We start from the raw sequence: 24317 nt of genomic DNA, 5'->3' as shown, positions 1-24317 counted from the left end.
TTTCTCAATATATGATCCTCGTGTATTACTCCACCAAAAAACTGGGGGTATAAAAGAAACCTAACATATAAATCAACTACATAAATAGTCCAAATTGGCTGGTATATATAACCTTCCTCATTATTCATCACTGCACTGATTCTGTCATCTGATATCTCCTTCCATGTATTTCCTCCTGCATCCAAGGATTCACATTACTCTGTAGCCTCAGTGACAGCACAGCTCTACTGCTGACCAAGTGATGTAGCCTCTCTCAGGAGCCTGAACTGGTCAAGAAATACATACTGGCCACCTCTGCATTACGTGACCTCTTGAGGTCTTTGGTGACTGTACACAAACAGCAGCTTTCCTCAGAGAGAGCTTTGAGCCCCAGAAGAAGTAGTACATGAATCTATGATATCAAAGAAATCTTACCATTCCCACTGGTTTTATACAGAGAGATAAATAATACAGAAGTGGGTAGGAAAATAAGTGAAAGCTACCACAAAGTGCAAATCTGTGAACGGTGCTGTCGCTAGGTGGTACTTATCATGGAATCATAGAATATGTTGGGTTGGAAGGGACCTTTAAAGGTCCCCCCTGCAATAAGGAGGGACATCTTTTAACTATATGTACATCTTTAACTTATATGTAACACTGTAACAAAACGTTCGGCTTAACTATCTCTACTTCCTCTGATTTGTATCTGAAAAAAAAAAAGAAATTACTAGGAAGACAAAAGCTAATGCTAGACATGCATTGCGTCTGAATAATGCTTCTACAGTCAAAAATCATGGAACATAATATCATTAACTATTACTCCATTCCTGGGCGCCTGAATGTCTCTGCTCTCAAAGTGAAGACAATATTATTTACCTTCACTGCAAAGAGGAAAAGCAAAGGTGAGGGGACAGATGTCTGCGCCGGGCCAATGGAACTGCGCTTATCATAGAATCATAGAATGTTTCAGGTTGGAAGGGACCTTAAAGATCATAGAATCATAGAATCGTAGGGTTGGAAGGGCCCTCTGGAGATCATCCAGTCCAACCCCCTGCCAGAGCAGGGTCACCCACAGCAGGTGGCACAGGAACGCGTCCAGGCGAGTTTGGGATGTCTCCAGAGTTGGAGACTCCCCCACCTCTCTGGGCAGCCTGTGCCAGGGCTCTGCCACCCTCAGGGGAAAGAAGTTCCTCCTCGTGTTGAGATGCAACTTCCCATGGTCAAGTTTGTGCCCGTTACCTCTTGTCCTGTCACTGGGCACCACTGAGAAGAGCCTGGCCCCTCCCCCCCTTTCAGTATTTGTAAGTGTTGATAAGGTCCCCCCTCAGTCGTCTTTTTTCCAGCCTGAAGAGACCCAAATCCCTCAGCCTTTCTTCATAAGAGAGGTGTTCCCGTCCCCTAATCATCTCGGTAGCCCTTTGCTGTCCCCTCTCCAGCAGTTCCCTGTCCCTCTTGAACCGGGGAGCCCAGAACTGGACCCAGTGCTCCAGGTGCGGCCTCCCCAGGGCAGAGCAGAGGCGGAGGATGACCTCCCTCCACCTGCTGGCCACACTCTTCTTGATGCCCCCCAGGATGCCATTGGCCTTTTTGGCCACAGGGGCCCATTGCTGGCTCATGGGCATCCTGTTGTCCCCCAGGACTCCCAGGTCTCTTTCCACTGAGCTGCTCTCCAGCAGGTCAGCCCCCAACCTGTACTGGTGCATGAGGTTATTCCTCCCCATGTGCAGCACCCTACGCTTGCCCTTATTGAATTTCATAAGGTTCCTCTTTGCCCAAATCTCCAACTTGTCCAAGTCTCTCTGTATGGCGGCACGGCCTTCCGGTGCGTCAGCCACCCCCCGCCAGCTTTGTGTCATCAGTGAACTTGCTGAGATCATCTAGTTCCAAGCCCCCTGCCATAGGCAGAGGCACCTCACACCAGATCAGGCTGCTCAACGCCTCATCCAGCCTGGCCTTGAACACCTCCAGGGATGGGGCATCGACAGCTTCCCTGGGCAAGCTGTTCCACTGCCTCACCACCCTCACAGTAAAGAGTTTCTTCCTAATATCCAACCTAAATCTATCCTCCTTCAGTTTGAAACCATTACCCCTCATCCTATCATTACACTCCCTGGTCCAGAGTCCCTCCCCATACTTCCTGCAAGCCCCCTTTAGGGACTGGAAGGGGCTATAAGGTCTCTCTGGAGCCTTCTCTTCTCCAGGCTGAACGCCCCCCACGCTCTCAGCCTGTCCTCACAGCAGAGGGGCTCCAGCCCTCTATTCATCTTCATGTCCCTCTGCTGGACTGGTTACAACAGGTCCATGTCCTTCTTGTGCTAAGGACTCCAGAGCTGGACGCAGGACTCCAGGTGGGGTCTCACCAGAGCGGAGTAGAGGGGCAAAAATTATCAAAATGAACCCAAAGCCCTGTTTGTGTCTTCACTCACACTAAGTCTGTGTGATGTGACGTACATTGTGCACAGATGTCTTATTATTTATCTGTCCTTCCTATGAAGTTCAAAGTGAAGGAACTTTTTCTGGGGCAGCAGATATCAGAAGATGATGGCAGGGTTTCTTAATGATTTCTTAATGAAAAGACTGCACCCAAAAGCCAGACGAACCCTTGCATTGCATGGTGGCAGGAACAAGAATGAGCCTGATCCACGGGCTTTCTGCTAAGCAACACTGCTTTTCTGAAGAAATAGGGGCTAGCCAAAAGGGAACGAGCACTCTTCTTATCCATAGAATGAATATGAATATAGACTGTGGTACCTGTGCGTACACTGTCACTGACATGAAGTAACATGCCTTTCATGCACTCATATATCTTAAAAATATGTACAGTCATCACGAAAATACATGTACTTTCTTAAAGAGCAAATTGCTCCAAACAGAAAATACTGAATAGTAAGTATTAAAAAAACCTCTGAATTTCAGTTACTTATGTTTTAAGAAAAAAGGAGCAATACTGGGGAGCTCTTCATTTAAGAGCACTTTATTGAAAACTCAAAAAAACAATATTCCCAAATAACAACAATGTAATTAAAAAGATTCTCCTTTATACGGGAGAGTAACAACAGAATAAGAAAAGAGGCAATAAAATAAATAGTAAAAGTGATACTGACAACTTTTACATTGCAGTCTCTGCTATAACATTCAATTAGAGAACTTAATGTAATTGACCCAAAATCCATGATGATACAAAAAGATTTTTAAATAGTATTTCAATAACAAAAATGTCCTCCTAGAAATAATTAATGATTGATGCACTATCAAGATAATTTACAAAACGGTTGACAATAAGCATTCTGTTAAGTATTTAGAAAGAAGTGAGTGGAGATGCTCACCGTTGATGTTGCTGACAAAGTAACAAAATCCTTATTACTACAACCATTCCTACACAAGGGTGCTAAAGTTAGATGTTAAAATTATTAGCTGGATACTGTCATTCAACATTTGTGCATTTCTTAGACCATTATCATTGACTTAAGAAATCTTGAAACACTAAAAGAGAATGGAAGAAAGTTAATGCTCTATCAGATAATTAAGAATACTGAACTGAATGACATAACTGATTATAAGCCAGTAAGTCTGACAGTCTAACAGTACTGCTGCCATAGTACTCAGGAAATATTACTACTACTAAAGAATGTTTTATAGTTAACACTAATCAAAATGATTGTATGGAAAAACATAGCTTGCCAAACTAAGCTGATATATTTTCATATGAATATTTTCATAAGACTGTTTATAAAAACTTGCCAGTTTGTTCATACAACCTTCCATAAACCATTGACCATGTGAGTATGTTTGTTTAACTGAGGTTAGATCCGAGGCTCTAACCTGGCCAGATGGTAACAACAGACATTGGCAGACTTCACCTCAACGCAGTGCCGGAGCGTGCAATATTTATGAGATGACCACCCTTGACAGTCAATGGAGAGAAAGAGGCACTTTTAGGGATGTTTCAGGAGATTACAGTATGATCTGTTTAGGTCTTTATGTTACAGTGTGCTGAGTCAAACCCTCTACTCACTGTAAAAGGAACCTATGACAACTAGTTCAGCTGTAGACACCTACAGTTAATCAAATAAACCACATCATCTTCATGCACTTGTAATGCAGGGTGCCAGAACTTAAACCAAGAAATCACTTCATAACATCACAAAAGCATTTTGAATAACATAACTATTTAACGAGTACTGAGATGGACAGTTGCAAAGTGACCGGTGTTTGTAAACTGCTGCTCTTCAATTAGTTGCTGTGATAAAAAACTGCGGAGCAAACTCCAGGAACAACAATTATGCCCAGAGCAGCATCAGCTGAAGAACACTGTCTCATTGTATTTGGCTGGGCCACAGTCCTTGTTTTACTCACATTTCAAGAATTTCTGGACAAGTTAGAAGTGACAGAGCAATACTGGGACAGAGCTGCTGTCCCTCATGAATCCCAGACCCTGGAGGCAAGGGGGAAGGTCTGGAGAGAGGAAGAGTTTTCCCCAGTAGAGGAAGGTTAGAGACCACTTGGCCAAACTGGACATCCATAAGCCCATGGGCCCTGACAAGATGCACCTGCGAGTGCTGAGAGAGCTGGCAGATGTTATTGCTTGGCCACTCTCCATCATCTTCGAAAGGTCACGGAGAACAGGAGAGGTGCCTGAGGACTGGAGGAAGGCCAATATCACTCCAGTCTTCAAAAAGGGCAGGAAGGAGGGCCCAGGGAACTACAAACCCGTTAGTCTCACCTCCATCCCTGGGAAGGTAATGGAGCGACTCGTTCTGGATGTCATATCCAAGCACGTTCAGGAGCAGGAAGTGATTGGAAGTGGTCAACGTGAATTTACCAAGGGTAAATCATGCTTGACCAATCTCATAGCCTTCTATGATGTTATAACTGGTTGGCTGGATGAGGGCAGAGTAGCAGATGTCATCTACCTTGACCTCAGCAAGGCTTTCAACACTGTCTCTCATAATATCCTCCTTAGGACACTGAGGAAGTGTGGACTAGATGAGGGGACAGTGAGGTGGGTTGAGAGCTGGCTGTGTGACAGGACTCAGAGGGTTGTGATTAATGGAGCAGGGTCGAGTTGGAGGCCTGTAACCAGTGGTGTCCCCCAGGGGTCAATACTTGGACCAGTATTGTTTAACGTATTCATCAACGACCTGGACGAGGGGACAGAGTGTACGCTCAGCAAGTTCGCTGATGATACCAAACTGGGTGGGGTGGCTGACAGCCCAGAGGGCCGTGCTGCCATCCAGCGTGACCTGGACAGGCTGGAAAGCTGGGCAGAGAAGAACCTCAGGAAGTTCAACAAGGACAAGCACAGGGTCCTGCACCTGGGGAGGAAGAATGTCAGGCACCAGTATAGGTTAGGGGTGGACCTGCTGGAAAGCGGCTCTGAAGAAAAGGATCTGGGGGTCTTGGTAGACAGTAAATTACCCATGAGCAAGCAATGTGCCCTTGTCGCCAAGGCAGCCAACGGAATTCTGGGCTGCATAGGGAAGAGTGTGGGCAGCAGGTCAAGGGAGGTCATTCTGCCCCTCTACTCTGCACTGGTGAGGCCACAACTGGAATACTGTGTCCAGTTCTGGGCTCCCCAGTTCAAGAGAGACAGGGAACTACTGGAGAGAGTCCAGCGGAGGGCAACAAAGATGATGGAGGGATTGGAGCACCTCTCTTATGAGGAAAGGCTGAGAGAGCTGGGACTCTTCAGCCTGGAGAAGAGAAGGCTGAGGGGAGACCTTATTAACGTTGACAAGTATCTAAAGGGTGGGTTGAAGGAGGATGGAGCCAGACTCTTTTCGGTGGTTCCCAGTAACAGGACGAGGGGTAATGGGCACAAGCTGGAACATAGGAAGTTCCGATCAAATATGAGAAAAGAAACTTCTTTACAGTGAGGGTGACAGACCACTGGAACAGGCTGCCCAGGGAGGTTGTGGAGTCCCCTTCTCTGGAGACTTTCAAGCCCCGCCTGGACACAGTCCTGAGTGATGTGCTCTGCGCAATCCTGCTTTAGCAGGGGAGTTGGACTAGATGATCTCTAGAGGTCCCTTCCAGCTCTGAATTTCTGTGATTCCGTGAAGAATACTGTTCAGGTTAAGAACCAACGTGAGCCTCATTTACAGGTCTCACAAGTTGCTACAGCAAAACAATGCAGGGGAGCAAAAAAAAAAAAAAAAAAAAAAACCCCACCACAAGAAACAGGAATAAGCAGCCAAGGCAGAGTCGGAACCTCTTAATCAGCTTTATCAATAAATTCCTTTTATGTCAAACCATGACTTAAATGTTTTCAAAGATAAGAAAGAAGCAGAGAAATTGGAAGCATGTTTACAACGGGAAGCGGGAAAGCTGAAGAAAATTCACCATAAAATTCACTTGTAAATACCTGTGTTTGTAGGCATTTGAAACAAACTAATTTGGATTAATGCAGTATAATCAGAAAAAGAATAAAAGCAAGATTGCTACACGATGCTGGCTCAGTGCTGGACCTTTAGGAAGAGTGGGTTTTGTAGAAAAAAAAAGATCAAGAAAGCCCAAGGGACAGTCTTGGGATTTCAACAGGTTAAACGAAACCCTAGATTCTGACTGAAGTATACGTTGTTGGGGTATCTGCTGTACCCTGGAACATTTTGAATAAAATACTCAACTCTCCACAAAAATCAATACAGCACATACTTCATATATGTCAAAAGAGATAAAATCCTAAATCATAACAACTAAATGAAGAATCATCATCAGATAGGAGCTGCTGTCTGCTTAACATCATGTAATATATTTGTCAGTGACTCAGGAGAAAGTATGAAATGGAAATGAATACTAATTAAGTTTGCATAAGTCACAAGGAGATGGGACAAGTCATCTATGCTTTTATCCAAGTTATTTGGTGATCTGGGAACAAAAAATTATATATAAATAAATATGCGTTCAGAGAGCTAGAAAGCAGAGCAGGCAGACCACTTTTTGCATGGGATGTACACTCTTGGGAAGCAAGAAACCTAAAAAGGTCTTCAGAAACATGGAAGAAACAACGCGCATAGACTGTCCACACCAAGCAGGAGCTAAAGCAGGAGCTAAAGCAGGTGAATGAGCCAGGGACAACCTGGTACAACTGATGCATGCTATTGCAGCAGCAAGGTGGCACTTGATGATGGTACCCTGAAACAGCCATGAAGAAGAAAGCCAAAACACAGGTGTCAGGGTAACTTTAGAAAGAACAGAGTCATCAGAAACATGAAGATGGGGAGAAAAGCACAGTAAGACCAGGATAAGGAAAAGCAATCAAGGAAAGAGTTAAAGATACGTAGAAAGCATTTAATAGAAAGTGACATAGGAGGCCCATAAACAATGTACAAAGAAATTATTGGGACAAGAAAGAACTTAAGATGGAGCACAGATCTGGCAAGACAAAAAAAAAAAAAAAAAATCTACATCAGCACTGTCAGTGATTAAGGAGAAGGAAAAACAGTTGCAGGACAGAGAGTTAAGAGCCAAGTTATATTAGATGGTAACAACGCTATGTGATGGGGTGAGAGGATATTCGGTCAGAGTCTCATACAGCCTCTGCCGTGTACGAGCTTCCTAGGAGCTATTCCCCTGCTGAATGGCAGAACGCAAGGGAGAAACTGTGGGGCGCCAACAGCCTCTCAGGGAAGACATGTCCACATGAGTGTTGTCCACACAGGCTCAGCATTCAAACAAGGAGCCACTGAGGACGCTTGGCTGAGCAGGAGAAAGAAGTGAGAGACGGCAGTACAGTCGAGGCATGGTGCCTTCACAAGCGTGCTGCTCAAGGCCGAGCTATGTCAGCACGACCAAGTGGCTCCTGCCAGTTTTGCTGGAGAATCACCGTCCATTCTACTCATGCCCGGAGAGCTGGGGAAATTCAGCAATAACCTACAGGTGCTTGAAGGAACTAGACTGCAAGTCTGTAAATAAGACGTGACCTGAAGTACTTACAGAGAAAATAAGCAAGTACTTCATAATATAATCATAACTGTAAGATTATTACCCACCGTAATTTGTAATACTTTTATTGAGGGATTAAATGTCTTTCAAAAAGACAATGCATAATATTAATGTGTGTTCTAATTTGCATAACAGTATGTCTCTCCACAATTGCAAGTTCTGATACCATGACAATAAAAAAAGTGAGGATCTCCAAAAGCCAAGTTCTCAGGGTCAAGGCAGGTTCCTCCTGCCCAGCCACCACATACAGCTCCCTTCCCGAAGCCAAAATGTTCTCCCCAAACAAACTGAAACCACTTCCCACCATTTCCTTTTCCTACCTTCCCCCCCCCCCACCTCCCCCAATGGGAGCAAGAGTGGGTGGCAGACAGGCAAAAGAGGATAAGCTGTCCTGGATAACGAAAGCTCTCCATATGTACAGCTCTTTTCCCCAATACTTTTTGCATATTCTGCAGCTAGCTGTTTTTCATTTCCTAATCTGCATTTCATCTCAAAACAACCCTGAAGCCCACCTCCAGAACTCTGGTCATGCACCAGAGCTCCCTAATCCTTCCTCTATCATTTATTCTTTTCCTAATTTTCCTACCATTTTCACAGCACCGCTTCCCAGCCCACCGCTGCTCCTCTGCCTTTTGACTCTTCCCTAAGCTGAGTGCTTCAGCATGCGTTCAAATGTCTTTACTATGCTGATGCAAAGAAATATTTAGCTCTCAGCTCCAGCAAGGAGCAGTGCTGCACAGGAACAACACCCTGTGCAGTAGAAATGGAGCACAGGAGAGTCCAAGTGTGCTGTGTGGAACAGGCCTCCACAGACCAGCCCAAGGAGGGAAAGCAGAGGAAAGAAAAGACAAGAAGAGTCACACATGACAGTGCAATCTAAACAGCAAGTAAGTCGTCAGAGTAGCATTAAGTGCTGATAGATCCTTGCTAAAATACTTGAGAATTTCCCACTCTTTTCATCTGAATTGAGCGATAGATTTTCAGAGGGTTTCATTTCAATTTTCTCTTTTAAGTAGTGGTTTTGGTTGGTACTTGCTAGGTTTGTTTTTCAAATTAAAAGTGAGGGGACTCTGCTACGCACAACACTCCCAACACAGCAGCATAACTCTCCCATTGAACTTTTCTCTTAATTCTGTGAATCCAGAACGGGAACTCTCCCACCCCATACCACCCAGGCCTACTGGATGGTATAATCTGAGACATCTGTGTTCTGCTTCTTTCCAAGGCACCTTCATCCTTGCAGGAAACTCAAAGAAAACCCTAAATTTACCACCTGCTTCCAAGGACCCCATCTACCCACACCATGCAGAACACCCACTACATGACTTACTAAGAAAAACATAATTGGGCTTCTGAAGTTTTACTTCCTTTTGGTGAAAATCTATTTTCAAAAAAAGTTCTATCTTCACTTTTCTTCCCATCCAAAGTATACTCTATAAATATAAACAAAGTATGTTTATATTCAATTTTAAATCAGTACAAAAGACTCATACAGGCACAGGAAGCCTATATAGTTCAGAGGGCTAATACACGAAAGAAATAGCAAAGTCAAAGATGGGGAAAGGAGTTTCAGCTGAACTATTTAACCTCTTTCTTTTTTTCCTTTAAAGTTGTTTAACAACAATGACTGACACCTGGAATAAAAGAAGCTTTTATCATTTATTATCCTCAACAAAACAAAACTGTGGAAAAAAAGCAAAACAAAACTGTGGAAAAATTCACATTTCTCACACCATCAGCTCCACTTAGCCAACAGTTAGTACCAGATGCTCAAAAAAAGACTATAAGAAATAAAATTAAAAAAATAAAATCTTGTGATTTTCTTTTTTACAACTATATCAGGTATTGTAATAAACATACCCTGTACATTAAAACTTTTTTACGATATGGGTAGAGCACCATACCCACAACACTATTATTGCAAAAAACAAGACATATGTATTCCCCTTGTAAGGCCTTCCAGTTTCTAACAGCTGTGGTTTACTAACATCCTGAGCCTGAACTACCACATTTAATAGCGAGCAATGGACTTCTCTAATACCTGTGTTTGAACCCCTCTACACCATAGACAGCTGAAACATCTTTTAGTAATAAATGCTACAATCTAATTTGGTATGAGCTGAAAAAAAACCACCAAACCTTTGTGTTTGTTTTAAGACTGTTGTCTGATAATTTCATCCTATGTCCGTATGTTCTATAAATAGCAACCTGCCTTTCCTCCATGGTGACTGGTCACCTTCATCTATCATTTTTGTAAAGAATTCTCACATACCTCCTCTGATGGAAACCTCTCCACCTCTCACTATCCTTATCACTTTTTCTAGAATTCTTCTAGTTTTACTTATCTTAAGGGACACAGAACTGCATTCACTTTTCAGGACATAGCTGAACCATGGATTTATACATTATTATAACAATAACTTCAGTTTTGTTAATTCTTTTCCTGTAATATCTAGTATCGAATTTTCCATTTGAATCACTTCTGCTAAGCTCATGTTTGCAGAGAACTATCTATAAAGATGCTAAGATTTCTTTCCTGAGCCAAAAGAGATAATTTTGACAACAATGTTGCTGTATTGCTGGGCTTATTTTCTCTACCCACTTTACCTATGAATTCATCAACCTTAAATTTATTCTGCCATGTTATTATCCAGTTTTGAAACACTCTTCCCCAATCTTAAGAGACAGGTTTAGGTTCTACTGCACTGAATAATGTCACATTATCGGCTAATTATGTTGCTTCATTATTTACCTGTTTAGAAATCATTCATCATACACTGATCACCAACGGGGAACCAAAAAGGCACTCCTTCCATTACAGAAACTGAACATTTATTTGTTTTCTGCAGCCACCACCTCCAGCAGCTCCAGGGACCAGGGATTCCACTAGTTCAGGTTAGTCGTCTCCAAAGTTATGCCTGTAGTTTCTTAATGGCTCGTCAATTAGTGAAAGTATACTTTTGGTTTTTGTATCCATTATCCCTTGACTAGCAGGTTTGTGTCTCTGTGTGGTTTTCTTTAGCACTTCCTCCATTTACTTATTATCCCCTTTGCACTGAAAACGTCCTGCCGGCATAAACTTAATGAAAAAGAGGTGTACTCTCACTTTCTGCATACGCTTAAGATTTCCTCATGAAGTTCAAGAAAGGGAAGTGCAAAATCCTGCACTTGGGAAGGAACAACCCCAGGCACCAGTATATGCTGGGGGCCACTCAGCTGGAACAGCTTGTCAGAAAAGGACATGAGGGTCCTCATGGACACCAAGTTGAAGACCAGCCAGCAGCATGCCCTTGCTGCAAAGAAGGTGCGTGGTATTCTGGGCTGCATGAGATAAAGTACTGCCAGCAGGTCAAGGGAGGTGATCCTTCCCCTCTGCTCAGCACTAGCGAGACCACAGCAGGAATACTGTGCCCAGGGCTGCGCTTGTCCAGCACAAGAGAGACACGGACATACTGGAGGAGAGTCCAATAAAGGGCCACAAAGATGATGAAGGGACTGGAGCATATCCCCTATGCGGAAGGGCCAAGAATGCTGGGACTGTTTAGCCTTGAGAGGAGAAGGCTTGGAGGGGATCTTATTAATGTATATAAATACCTGAAGGGAGAGCGCAAAGAGGATGCAGCCAGGCTCTTTTCAGTGGTGCCCAGTGACAGGACCAGAGGCAGTGGGCCGCAACACAGGAGGTTCCCTTGGCACATCAGCAAACACTATTTTACAGTGAGGGTGACTGAGCACTAGAATAGGTTGCCCAGACAGGTTGTGGAGTCTCCCAGCTTGGAGATGTTCAGTGGCTGCCTGAACATGGTCCTGGGCATCCAGCTCTGCCTGAGCAGGGGAGCTGGACAAGATGACCTCCAGAGGTCCCTTCCAACCCCAACCATTCTGTGCCTTCCTACTTTCCCTTACTGCTTATGAGGAATTTTCCTTATTGACTATATGCTTCCCTTTTGTGTTTTTATGCTTTTACATTCTTTAGAAACCTTCCTGAGAGCATTTTCAAAACACTTAAGTACAATACACTGACAGGCCCACTCTTACTGACATGACCCGTCAAAGAATTTTAATCCTAATAAAAAAGGGGCACAACAGATAACAGATAATAGAATAGGAACCTAACAGACCCATGGGGTACCATTTGCCTCTACAGAAGAAATGCTGACTCCTTATCTGCAATGGCATGCTTAGATGCCAATGTTTGAACAAGAGACAGGACTCCACTAATTACAACTTCACGTGCAATTGACAGTGTTAAATATACTAACAGATGAGGATGGCTGCAGTGCTTGCCAGAAGCATTCACTCTGAAAATAAAATTTGAAGGAGTTATGAAGAGCCTGACAGAAGATATTACAGAACATGGTATCAGTCATCAGTTCTCTCCTGCTTTTATCATATTGCAGCCAGTGCTGGTCACATCTCCAAAAAGTATACAGCAGAATTAATAAAGACACACACATGGAAAGACTAGGTACAAAAGAATTCTCTTATGAAGAGGAACCGCAAAAAAAGAGTGCTTGGTGGGGGGTAGGAAAATGTGCAGAATTGCAGGGGGGTAGGAAAACGTACAGAATTAAGATTAGCACTGAGACAAAACCAGGAGCACGTTATCTTGTAACAGAAGAGCTAGAGGACCAGAGGGCAACAAACTCAAAATCAACAAAAGCTTTTTCATGCAGAATAGTCAGCCTGGGGCACTAACTGGCATAGGACTTGCCGAGAGACACTGAAGATGTAGAAAGGGGTCAACTAGGTAAGGAGCATCCTTAAGAAAGAAGACCTTAAGTTTTTCTTGACCTTGTAAGCCACACAGCAAAATCTTTACATGTCAAATGGCCACATACCACTGTATGCTTCAGAGGATGGCAGAGAGAAGAAGTACCAGATAGTCCACAGAAAAGTTATGACAGCAGATGTCTCACATGTTCCACCACACTGCCTTGGGCCCTAGCTGGTCTATGCATACCAGTGGATCCCAGGGAGACCTAGTGATAGCATTCTTGGCAGTGCCCACTGGTTTGCTTCCTTCCAAAGCTAGATCTGGACTACCAAGCACAAAAATGGCACCAGAATTACTTATAAACTATATACAGAGACCCCAGGACTAGATTCTTTCATTCATACAAGAATATCCAGAGCTGTAATGTTAAATATTAAGAGAACAATGAGAAAGTTTATAACGAACAAAGCCCACAGAACAAAAGCCAGGCACTACTGGAAACTAACAGGATCCTTCTGTGATGGGCAGCTTATTGCCTAGCATTAATCATGAGGGATTTGAAAGACCATTCTAGAGAGATGACTGGGTATTATTAGATTTTTCTGATTACAAATAAGCGCTATGAAATATCAATAATGTCCCCAATTTACTGGCACAAATTAAACAGTAAATGTAATCAAAAGTGAAGGTACCTTTACAGGGAGGGTTAGTAACTCATCAGACAACATTCAACAGTGTCATTCAGCACATGGAAATTAATAAAAAGTCACCTCTAATGAACTGGAGTGCAGGACTGAACTGTTGGATCAAGACATCTTATTAAGATGGATTCATTCAAAGTGTGTGTTTAAAGGCAAGGACCGATCTAAGAATGAAGAATGGAAAACATCCCCCTAAAGCAATGTCTTGGTTGGAGAGTGGAAAATCTGAAAAGGAAGTAGGGACCACAATGGGAAAACAACTCAAACTGAATTACCTGTGCCACACTGTGGCAAAGAGAGCCAAAGGAACCCTTGGATTTATGAAGGGGGAAGCAAGGATAGTAGGATGATTTTCTCTATATACTTCAATCACTAGAGAAGTCCATGTCAGAACACTGAATAAAGTAGCGCCAAAAACAATTCAGAAGTTTGAAAAATGTTGTCTGTGAAAGATTTAAATAATACAACATGTTTAATGAACTAAACAAAGTTGAGAGATGAACGTGATGATGACATTTAAGTACGTTCAATGTAAGTACAAACATTCACAAAATCCCAATTGATAAAAGCTTTTAAATTAAATAGAAAAAAGACAGAACAAGAGCCAGTGGAGAAAAGCCGTCATGAGACAAACTACGCCACAAATCGTCACCACACAGCACATGTCAGTTAGGAGCATGGAGCGGGGAGGGGTGGGGGGAATCCCACTCCTAACAGGCAGTTACAGTGACTCTCCTACATAGGCACAGCTCACGCTGCTAAAACCTCCACCCCCTGCCCTCAGGGTAGTCTAGCTGTCACAAACAAGATATTTACAGAATCAAAGTAGAGGGGCTAGCATGGCCATTAGAAGATCTTCAAATCCTTCCTTGCCCCAAGTCAGTATTGACCACCCAAAACCCTTCTTAACAGATATTTGTCTAAGTTCTTAACCCTCCACTGATAGAGGCTCTACAGGCACTGTATTCCATTTTTAATTTACAATAGCTAACCAAACTGCGGTTTGTCTTTCTGGAAGGTATACAGCCCACAGTAAGGACAGATGGAAGTCCGTTAGTGCTCAGTAAAATACAGGTGTCAGGTGATCCACAAGTCTCTTTTAGCCATAAGATCCATTAATCTGTAAACAACTATGATCACACAGATCAACATCTGGCTTCATGGCTGCTGCTGACACCAGGACTTTGGCTTCTACCATCGCAGGATGTTCTTTGATGAATACAGATTACTGGGGAGAGATAGGATTCACCATCGGCCAGTTCCCTCAGGACCCTGGCATGCATTTAATCAGGTCCCATGGACTTCTGTTCCTCAGATGGCCTAGAACCTGATCTTCTCCTACGATGGGTGGGACTTCATTCCCCCCAGTCCCTGCCTTGAGATTCAGGGACTCAAGAGATTTGGGAAGAGCGATTGCTAGTGAAAACTGAGGGGGGGAAAGCTGTTGAGTACTTCAGCCTTCCCCACGTCTGTTGTCACCAGATTCCTCACCACATTTATTGGAGGGTACAATTTATTTTGTCTTCCTTGTCTGACTAGCGTACCTGTAGAAACCCTTATTACTATTCTTCACATCCCTTGCCAAATTTAACTTCAGTTGTGCCTTAGCCTTCCTGATCCCATCGCCACATTCCTGGGCAGTATCCCTATATTATTCCCAGGATGCGTGTTCCTGCTTCCACTGCCTATGCATTTCCCTCTTGAGTTTCGGTTTGACCAGGAGGTCATTGCTTAGCCGTGCTGGTTTCCCACCTTCCTCACATGATTTCTTGCACATGGGAATTAATAGTTCTTGTGCTCTAAGAAAAACGTCTTTAAATAGCTGCTACCTCCATGTCCAAATGGAGATCAGTATCAAATGGTGTCCCCCAGGGGTCCATATCAAGACCGGTACTGTTCAATATCTTTATTAATGACACAGAATCATAGAATCACAGAATGGTTTGGGTTGGAAGGGACCTTAAAGCCCACCCAGTGCCACCCCCTGCCCTGGGCAGGGACACCTCCCACCAGCCCAGGTTGCTCCAAGCCCCGTCCAACCTGGCCTTGAACACCTCCAGGGATGAGGCATCCACAGCTTCTCTCAGCAACTTGTTCCAGTGTCTAGCCACCCTCAGAGTAGATAGATAAATAAATAGATAGTGGTATTGAGGGCACCCTTAGCATGTTTGCAGGTGACACCAAGCTGAGTGGTGCAGTTGATAGGCTAGAGAGAAGGGACCTATGTGAACCTCATAAAGTTCAACAAGGCCAAGTGCAAGGTCCTGCACCTGGGTCAGGGTGATCACCATTACCAGTACAGGCTGGGGGATTAATTGATTGAGAGCAGCTCTGCAGAGAAGAACTTGGGGATATTGGTAGATGAAAAATTACACATAAGCCAGCAGTGTGTGCTAGCAGCCCAGAAAGCCAATCGCATCAGAAGAAGCATGGCAAGCAGGTCAAGTGAGACGATTCTTCCCTACTCTGCTCTGGTGAGACACCACCTGTATCCAGCTCTGCAGTCCACCGTACAAGACAGACATGGACCTGCTGAAGCAGGTCCAGAGGAGGGCCATGAAAATTATCAAAGGGCTGTAACACCTCTGCTATGAAGAAAGGCTGAGAGAGTCGGGGTTCTTCACACTCTGAGGAAATTTTATTGCAGCCTTTCAATACTTAAAGGGGGCTTATAAGAAAGATGGAGAGAGACTTTTTATCAAGGCCTGCAGGGATAGGTCGAGGGGCAACAGTTTTACATTGAAAGAGGGTAGGTTTAGATTGGACATAAGGAACATGTTTTTTTTTTATGATGAGGGTGGTGAGACCCTATAATCTTTGAAGGTCCCACTCAAACCATTCTATCGTTCTATGAACCACACACTGACTGAGCTTTGCACCTTTTCCTGCATCTACTCGTACCGGCCACTGTCCACATAGAGCCTGATCAGCATACCAGCCAGCTCAGTTACTGTGTGGTTATCCTTATGATCTCAAAGAAGAAAAAAAAAAAAGAATTAAAAAAACCTTAAGTAACCTTACAGTAAGTCCCTTCTCTACCATGGAAATGGAAAGCTTTAAAAAATTATCTACAAGTTACATTTAAAAATCATTCCTCACTGACCTAACAGCTGCAAACGCAGCTCTTGCTCTCCATACAGACATCACCTTTTAACTGTAAATTCTGCAGTTGCCATGATTCAGACATATTCTGCCAGGGAAAAATGACTGGTTTAAAATTTTAAAAATCATGGATTTATAAATTTTGAATGTCAGACCTTGTTAGGCCTTGCAATTTCACCAAATGAAGTCTAATTTCTTTCACATCATCAAAAACACGTTTGCAAATCAAAGGCCACACGCTTATCAAAAGTTAAGTTTATACGATTTCCCACTTCAGTGCAATAGCTGTGGCTATAAAATTAAAAAAAATATGATTGGTAAATTGTATTTTCTTCTCTGCAGTTTAGGATCTTGAAAGGAGCTGAACTGCCTTTAAACAAATCCTTTTAAAATTCATTCACAGGCAGAGAATAAGTGTGCCAAATTTCAGGGTAAAAAGTAAGATACACAATGTTGATTAGACTCTGAAACTGACATTCTTGGACCAGGCAAACTCTTCAGTCTAGCTAAGGGCTTCATTTAAGCCATGGTGGTGGTTATGTTCAAAGAGAACGGTTTCTACCCCTAGCTTTGGAAAACTACCATAGACAAATACAGACATCATCATTACGACAAGAGTACAAAATAGTAAAGGCTATTGGACTATCAGAGGCCATAGAGGAAAAGATGGGGAGTTTGCCTCTCCAACACTGGAACCAATGAATAAAGAGATTTTTAAAAAAATGGAAAGAAGATCAAAACAGCTTTCCATAAAATTCATGGGACCCTTTCCAGCATTGTAGTGCTAGTGCTATCAATATATCCAGGTACAAGAATGACCATATCACCGTTACTTTCATGTTTACTCAGTGATTATCAGAAACGTTGGACAGGGCATCTCAGGCTTTCAATTCATGAAAATCAGACATACCTCACTTGATGACCTCCGAGTAACATTTCCTCAACAAGACCTACTAGCCATTGTCTACATTATGAAAGCAGTATGGAGAACACAGCAATAACTCCGTGGGGCAGAAGAAAAAGCATGCAAGTTGTAGTTATTTGCTTGTTTCTATGCCCTTAGGACACTTCTGTATAAATGAAAAAATTGCATAACTCCTGTGGTATCATACCAGAACTCTTAATCCTTTACGTTTTAAATTTAGAACCATTCAATTCCTCAAACTACACCTTTACAGAGAAGCATTCTGGAATGCTATTCAATTTAAGGAGAGACCAGCAAACTCCAGGTTTTAGCCCAAGCGTTCTGTTTGGAAACCACTGTGACAATATTGCACTGAAAGAAGAGTGAGCTCCAAGTGATTAAGAGTACTGAAGGTTAAAGTCAACACCTTACCTTTCATCAAAAAGTTAAAGCAGTTTTAATACATACACTCTTCTGATTCTAGCAAGGGTTAGTAACATACGTTAGCAAACATATTCCACATTAACATCAACAGGTTCTTAACAAGTTAGCATAGAGAACATGGCATGTGATAGTCACAAGAATGGAAGGAAATGGAATGGGGTGTCAGAACTGAAGAAGAAAGAAACTTTCTTAGATGTCAACTAGAAAAAGCCTTTTGCCACATTTGCTTCCTGGCATCCCGTGGTCATCTTGAACCCAACATCATCCACAAGTGCAAAAACAAGTAAAAAAAAAAAAAAAAAAAAAAAAAAAATCACAAAAGCATCCTGCTTAGCAGGTTATTATTCTCGTTGTCCTTACTTCCAATTTCTTTTGCCAAGCATCTGCAGTCACCCCCTTTTTGTCTGATCTCTCCCTCTGCCAAATACCTCTATGTCTTCTGTCATGTGGAACCTGAATGAGGAGAACTACCAAACTGCCTTTCTAAAAGACAGACCCTTACTCAGCAACAGCTGCGAGCTGGATACAGGTACCCACTACCTTTAGGAATATGCCAAAGTGAATGGTCCTATAGTCCTCCCTGTAGTCAAAGTCCAAGAGAAAATTTAACCAAACAGAAAAGGACAGAAGAGTGACAGAAAACATAATCACGGAAAAGCCAATCACAGAAAACTGGAACAACTCCTTCCAACATTGAAACGGCAGATCTAAGAATCTGGGGGATTTTCAAACGCTGTTTACTCCAAACTGCTGACTCCATAATTACATGGCTGCAAAAACTTAAAAGGTATGTGGAAGGAAAAAAAAAAAAGACTCAGCATTTGCCTCATTTTCCTATTCCTTTTCCACATATCCATTACTAGTCAGAGACAGGATACTTTGGTCTGGCTCAGTGCAACACAGTTCCTAAATTCGTGTAAGTTATGATTGGTAGACAAGTACTGGTATGTCTCTGTAACAGACCTTCCCTAGCTCAGCCGCAAGCAAAATGCCAGCACTGGCTTTTCGTAGCAGGCACTGGGCAAAGTACATAACTGCGCTGCACCAGGCTAGGCAATACAGTTGTTAAAATCAGATGACAGTAACAAGCCTAATTTGTTTTAAAATATTAAAAAAGTTATAACCTAGGCTATTTATTTCCAACGCAAAATGGAATGTATTCTTCTACCAGACAATTTGCGCTACCAGTGAAGTGACCTGTGCAGGCTGTAAGAGGTGAAAAGGCACTGATCCAGTTGTGGGAAAAACAAAGTCCCTTACAGGCATAGTGTGTACTGACTGGGAAAAAAGACAGATGGAAACAGGTGGATATTCACCAGTGGAAGCAACAAGAAGAATAGAACTAATGGTAGAAAATAAAGACCTGAGTGGCAGATTTTAGTCCCTTATCGTGAAGATGACCAATGCATATCCAACAGCAGCAGGTACTGGAGAAGTCTACCAGCTGGGAAGTTTACCATGCTAATTTAAACCTGCTGTGAGAAGCATGGTAACCCTACAAATCAATAACCATCTGACAAGAACTAATCACATTTACTTGTAGCTAATGGAGCAATGAATTACCACAAAGAATACCTGCTACTACTACTCCTCTTCATTCTTTCCTCTATTAGGCCTGCCCTTCGCAACTGCATTCTCTAACATTAATTGCTCTGAGCCAGTCTACTCTGCCTCATCAGCACCTGCCTGCCAGCACTAGCAGAAACGATCACAGAAGTAGTTGGCTAGTAAAAGGATGAGCTTAGGCACACAATAGCAAGCAGCCAGTTCAGGGCTTATTTCACAAAATAACATTTCCCGTATGACCAAAGGCAAACGTTTTCCAGTCCCAATACAAGTCACAGACACATTCTTCCCACCTAGAACAGGTCATTTTTCGAAGGGATAAAACCTACCTGTACCAGACTAGGTGGCTGATGAACACGCAGAGTCTCATGTGTATAGACCAAGAAGAAACAGGATGGGGCAGGAGACCAGGTATTACGTCATGATGAATTAGTAGCAGATATTCTCATAGAGCTGTTCCTGCTTCAGGTCAAAGACAGCAGGCTGAGGATGCATTTGGATCCAGCTCTGAAAAGAATAAGTATGTAGTGAGTGAAACGGAAGTAATATACAATATAAATTAAAATTTCCTAAAACAGCACCAACCCATGTGACACTTCATAAGCAGCACAACTTAAAAAAAACCCCAAAATAAACAAAAAAAAGAGGTAAAAAGCAAGAAAGAAAAGATGCAACTGACATAGTGATTAGGGACTTCTCTACAGACAACTGCACACAGATGTATGTCCATGTTGCCAAGACAGTACTTTTGCCCAGGCACTAGGCCATCCTTACAGGCTATTCAACTTACAGAAGGGAGCCAGCTTGTATGTGGGGAGACTAGAGAAAAAAAATTAAGAAAGTACACCACTTGCCTATAACCTGTCAACACATTGAAGCATAGGGTGGTGAAGATTGGAAGGGATCCCTGGAATTTGCCTGGCCTAACCAAGAAGCAATAGTATCTTCTTACACAGATGTTCTTGCATAGATGCTTCTACCATCAGATGTCTCTGGTAACCCTTGGGAAAGAAGGCCAGTTCAGACACTTTAACCAAGTGAGCTTGCTTTCATTCTTAAAAAAATCAAATCCTTAAAGGCTATCAGAATACTCTAGCATTTCATCAGGAATTGTTAGCTGTCCTGGTAGGATGGCGAGAGTGTTGCAGACTGGGAGAACTAATGATTCCACAGATTTACAGTATCGTCAGGCAGCTTCAGTGTCTGCATATGCACGGCAGGTCCCAGAGATGAGCCGGGGTAAGAAGGGAAAGGGAGCTGCTCCTTGGGAAGAGCTAAGCCAGCTGCACCTGTGTATACAAAGCACTGCTGCTTCTGAACAGCTCTCTACTGTAGCTGATGAAGTAAAGAACAGATGTGAACACCAGCACTCACAGGTGTAAGCTCATACCTAGTCACGCAGTTAGAAGCAACTGCTCAAAGAATGGACAGGCAAGACAGGGAAATATGAGCATGACCGCACCAGTCTAGGCAGTTCTGGTCCACACAAGAGCAGACAACTCCACTGGGGACAGTAACAAGGCTTGAAGTCTAGCAGGGTCAAAACAAGGGAAGAACAAAGGGCAGAAAGAAGATCATGGTGAATTATGCTAAAATAGAGCTAAAGTCAAGGAAGGACAGACTCCGGGAAAGCAGTGGCTGAGGCAAAACACAGCAATGGAGGCAGTGCAAGTGAGAAGGGCTGGGCCAGGAGAGTGCATGAGGTACAGAAAGAAACATCACTACAGCACTGTGGAAAAGGAGGCAACCGCAGGCTGACAATGAATCTCACCCTCACCCTGCCTCAGGGGCAAGGCCAGGCTGGGAGTTTCTTCCTCACAGAGAGGGCAGGGGATTCTGCCAGGGAAGAAGGGCTGGTTTCTCATGGTGGTGTCCCCATGGTAAACAGTAGGCTGTTGATTGCGCCTGATGCAGCGCCAAGGAACTGGTTCTTTTCAGAAGCTGCAGGACTCCCCTGGATGGGCAGTAGTATGAAGTCAGTCCCTCCAAGAAGGGTAGTACTGACACCACTAGACCAGGGTACCGCACAAATACACCCCCAGATCATGCTAACTGCTGAGTAATCCTGCTTTCTCCTCAGTCCTCCGTTCAATTTCTACCTCAGTCTTTCCCAGCAGCAACTTGCAGACAGGGTCTCTCCACAGGCCATGCTGATAGAGGAAACGGAAGAGTTCAGGCCTCAGGTACCAGGAGGGAGGAAGCAGCAATCTCCAGCAACAAGCTTGTGGTGCCCAATTGAGATGGTCTGCCTGTATGCGAAGTCAAGATCTTCTGGAAGGCGATGCAGAGCATTAGTCTCCTACAGATACGGATCAGTGTGTCCTGACAGAGTATCTGGGACTATGCATCTCCCTCTGAAAACAAAGATGAGGGGCAGCTTAGAGGGAGCAAGACAAATACTCTCTCTCAAAAGGTGCTATTGCCTGCATGAAGGTTATTTTTTTCCTGGAGCACTGGAGACTGCTGTCAGTTAGTCGCAGGACAGTAGTGGGGCGTGGAGTGTCTCCAGGGACAGGGCGTTAAGAAGAGGACCCTCCTCTCCAGAGGACCATGCCAGGGTAGGCTGGGCCACTCCAGACGAGGGCTGGTGTCTCCCCCAGGAAATTCAGCCCAAGAGGGCCTGCAGTCCACTTTTTGGAGTGGTAAATGAGTACTGGGCTTCCCCTCTCTGCCTGCCTCTGCGGGCCAGCTGAGTCCCTGCACGGCAGCAAAGCCACCACTGCTGGGCCGATTCGGGAGCACACGCTGGGACAACCGGCGGGGGCCGAGTCCGACGGGAAGAAGGGGGAGAGCGGCGCGCCAGCCGTCGGGGGGTTCCAGCCCCCGGCTCCATGGGGAGCCGAGCGGCGGCAGCGGAGCGCCGCGGAAGGGGACACGGGAGGGGGCACGGCCGGGCGGCACAGCGGCGGCCCTGGGCCCGCTGGCCGGACTCTGCCCGTTTCCCGGGGTCCGGGGCGGCGGCAGCGCCAGTGCCCGGGGTCCGCGCCCAGCCCGGAGGTGCCGCTGGCGGGGGGCAGTGCCCGGGCGCAGGTGTCCCGCAGCCAGAGCTCCCGCAGGTTGCCCGCGGCAAGGCCACGGCAAGTGCCGCCGCGGGGCCGAGCGGGCGGCAGCCCGGGGCGGCGGGACTCGGGGCAAGGCTCACCGTCCCGTCCATGCTCCTCCCCGCCGCGCCGCTCTCCCGCTCGCGCCGGGGCCGCCGTCCCAGTGCCGGGCGCCTGCGCGGCGCTGCAGAGAGCGGCGCAGGGACCGTCTGCAAAGAGCGCGTCGCTCGCCGCCCGCGCAGGAGCGGCAGCGCGGTGCCGGGACGGGCTGCCCGCAGCGCCGGGGCAGAGCGTCTCGGTGCGAGAACGATCGCTCCTCCGTCTCCGCCGCGCTCCCACCGACCCCGTTTTAACGCCGCTTCGGCGACGAGAGCACGGCGTAGCCACGGCCACTGCGCCCGCTTCCCAGCCCTGCGGGGGCGGCGCGGCGCGGAGCTCCTCCCGCGGCCGGGCGGGGGCAGTGTCCGCACCTTTCCCGACCCTGCCGTCTCTGGAAAGCTCGCTCCCGCCCGCCGGCGGCGTCCGGGGCGGGCTCGGGAGAGAGTCGGACGGGATGCGGGTCCGCCGCCACAGCGTGCCCCAGCCCCCTGCCACCACCAAGCCCCGGCGCCATAGTCCCCCCTCACAGTTCCCCTCTCCGCCACAGCCCCTTCACAGCCCCCCTCACCGCCACGGCTCCCCTCGCCCGCCACAGCCCCCTCACTGCCACAGCGCTCCAACTCGCCGACAGAGCCCCCCGCGCCACCCGGCGCCCCTCACCCGCCGCCAGAGCCCCCCGTCATAGCTCCCCAACCCGCCTCCAGAGCGCCCCTCACCCGCCGCAGCCCCCGCCGCCACAGCGGCCCTCACCCAGCGCGTCGCCCTCCCGCTGCCGTAGCGCCCCTCACTCGCCACCGCCCCCTGCCGCCACCGCGCCCCTCACCCGCCGCCACAGCCCCCGTTACTATCGCAGCGCCCTAACCCGCCGCCACAGCGCCTCCGCCCGCCCGCCCGGCAGCGGCAGGAGCGGCCCCGGCCCCGCTCTGTCCGGCCCCGGCCGTCAGGCGGGTCGGGCTCCGCCACAAAGCCCCGGCCCATCTGGCAGCGGTGGCGGCGGCCGCCCGCTCCGCCCCGCGGACCCACCTGGCGGCGGGGCCGGTGCCGGTGCCGGTGGGAGGGTGCGGCCGCCACCGGGGCCGCCCGGCCGCGGCAGAGCCCGGGGCCGGGTGCGGGAGCGTCGCCGGGCGGTGCCGGGCGGGGCGGCGGGCGCTGCCCGGGCCTGGGATCTGTGCGGTGACATGAACAGCACTAGCGGGTGTCGGGGGAGGGCCTGGGGGGAGCTTTGCAGCGTGTGTGATATTTCAAACTCCAAACTGGCCTGTACCAAGCGCTGTTATCCTGTATTTGCATATCTGTGTGCTCTCTGAAGGAGCCAAGTAACTCCTGGGGGGACGTGGACGCTGGGTTTGGTGGACCACGAGTCTGCTGTACTGTGACAATTGTCACGGGAAAAGAAAAGGAAAAATATTTTGTGAATATCCAGTGGAAGATATTTATGGCGTACACTTTCAAAGATTGATTTGAAGAAGTACTGAAGAGAGTTTGAGTGAAGTGGAAGAAGCACAGCAAGCCAAGAGGGATGAGGAAGGGAGTTCGTACGGGCTGAGTGCTGAAAGTGAGTAACTTTGCGTGATGCTCCAAGGATCTGAGAAAGGGGTGAAAGGAAACAACTCAGTTTAAAAGGAGTATTAGGTGAGCAGAAGCCAAGAAATTCTGCCAACTCTGAGCGCTCAAAAAGTGTGTAAGTCTAAAAGATTAAATAAAATCTTGTAAAGATTATTAGGTGGATTTATGTCTCTCGCAGTATTTTTGAATGGGGCTATATATTTATGTGCCTTCAGCTTTTTCAGTCTGCATTTTTTCATGTGTGTCACATTTTC

General features: G+C 45.9%; 1 protein-coding gene across 6 annotated transcripts in view; it reads right to left on the bottom strand.

Annotated features, from left to right (window-relative positions):
• The window catches only part of SMARCD3 (SWI/SNF related, matrix associated, actin dependent regulator of chromatin, subfamily d, member 3), a 106995-nt gene extending 83397 nt beyond the window's left edge, over nucleotides 1–23598 (bottom strand). Inside the window, exons 1-3 of one of the 6 annotated variants that reach the window (XM_054191619.1) lie at nucleotides 22500–22780; nucleotides 21457–21711; nucleotides 19687–19864 (exon numbers count right to left, since the gene is read on the bottom strand). The gene's annotated coding sequence lies outside the window, so the exon portion shown is untranslated. Of the gene's footprint in view, nucleotides 1–19686; nucleotides 19865–21128; nucleotides 21402–21456; nucleotides 21712–22499; nucleotides 22781–23247; nucleotides 23263–23520 lie in introns of those variants that run through there. The other 5 variants (XM_054191623.1, XM_054191624.1, XM_054191620.1 and 2 more) reach the window with 5 other exon arrangements.
• Between the last annotated feature and the right edge of the window lie 719 nt (nucleotides 23599–24317).

The sequence above is a fragment of the Rissa tridactyla genome, chromosome 2 (assembly GCF_028500815.1).
Source record: "Rissa tridactyla isolate bRisTri1 chromosome 2, bRisTri1.patW.cur.20221130, whole genome shotgun sequence".
NCBI lineage: Eukaryota > Metazoa > Chordata > Aves > Charadriiformes > Laridae > Rissa > Rissa tridactyla.
Note: the sequence above shows the minus strand (reverse complement) of the source record. Positions and strands in the feature narration are given on the sequence as shown.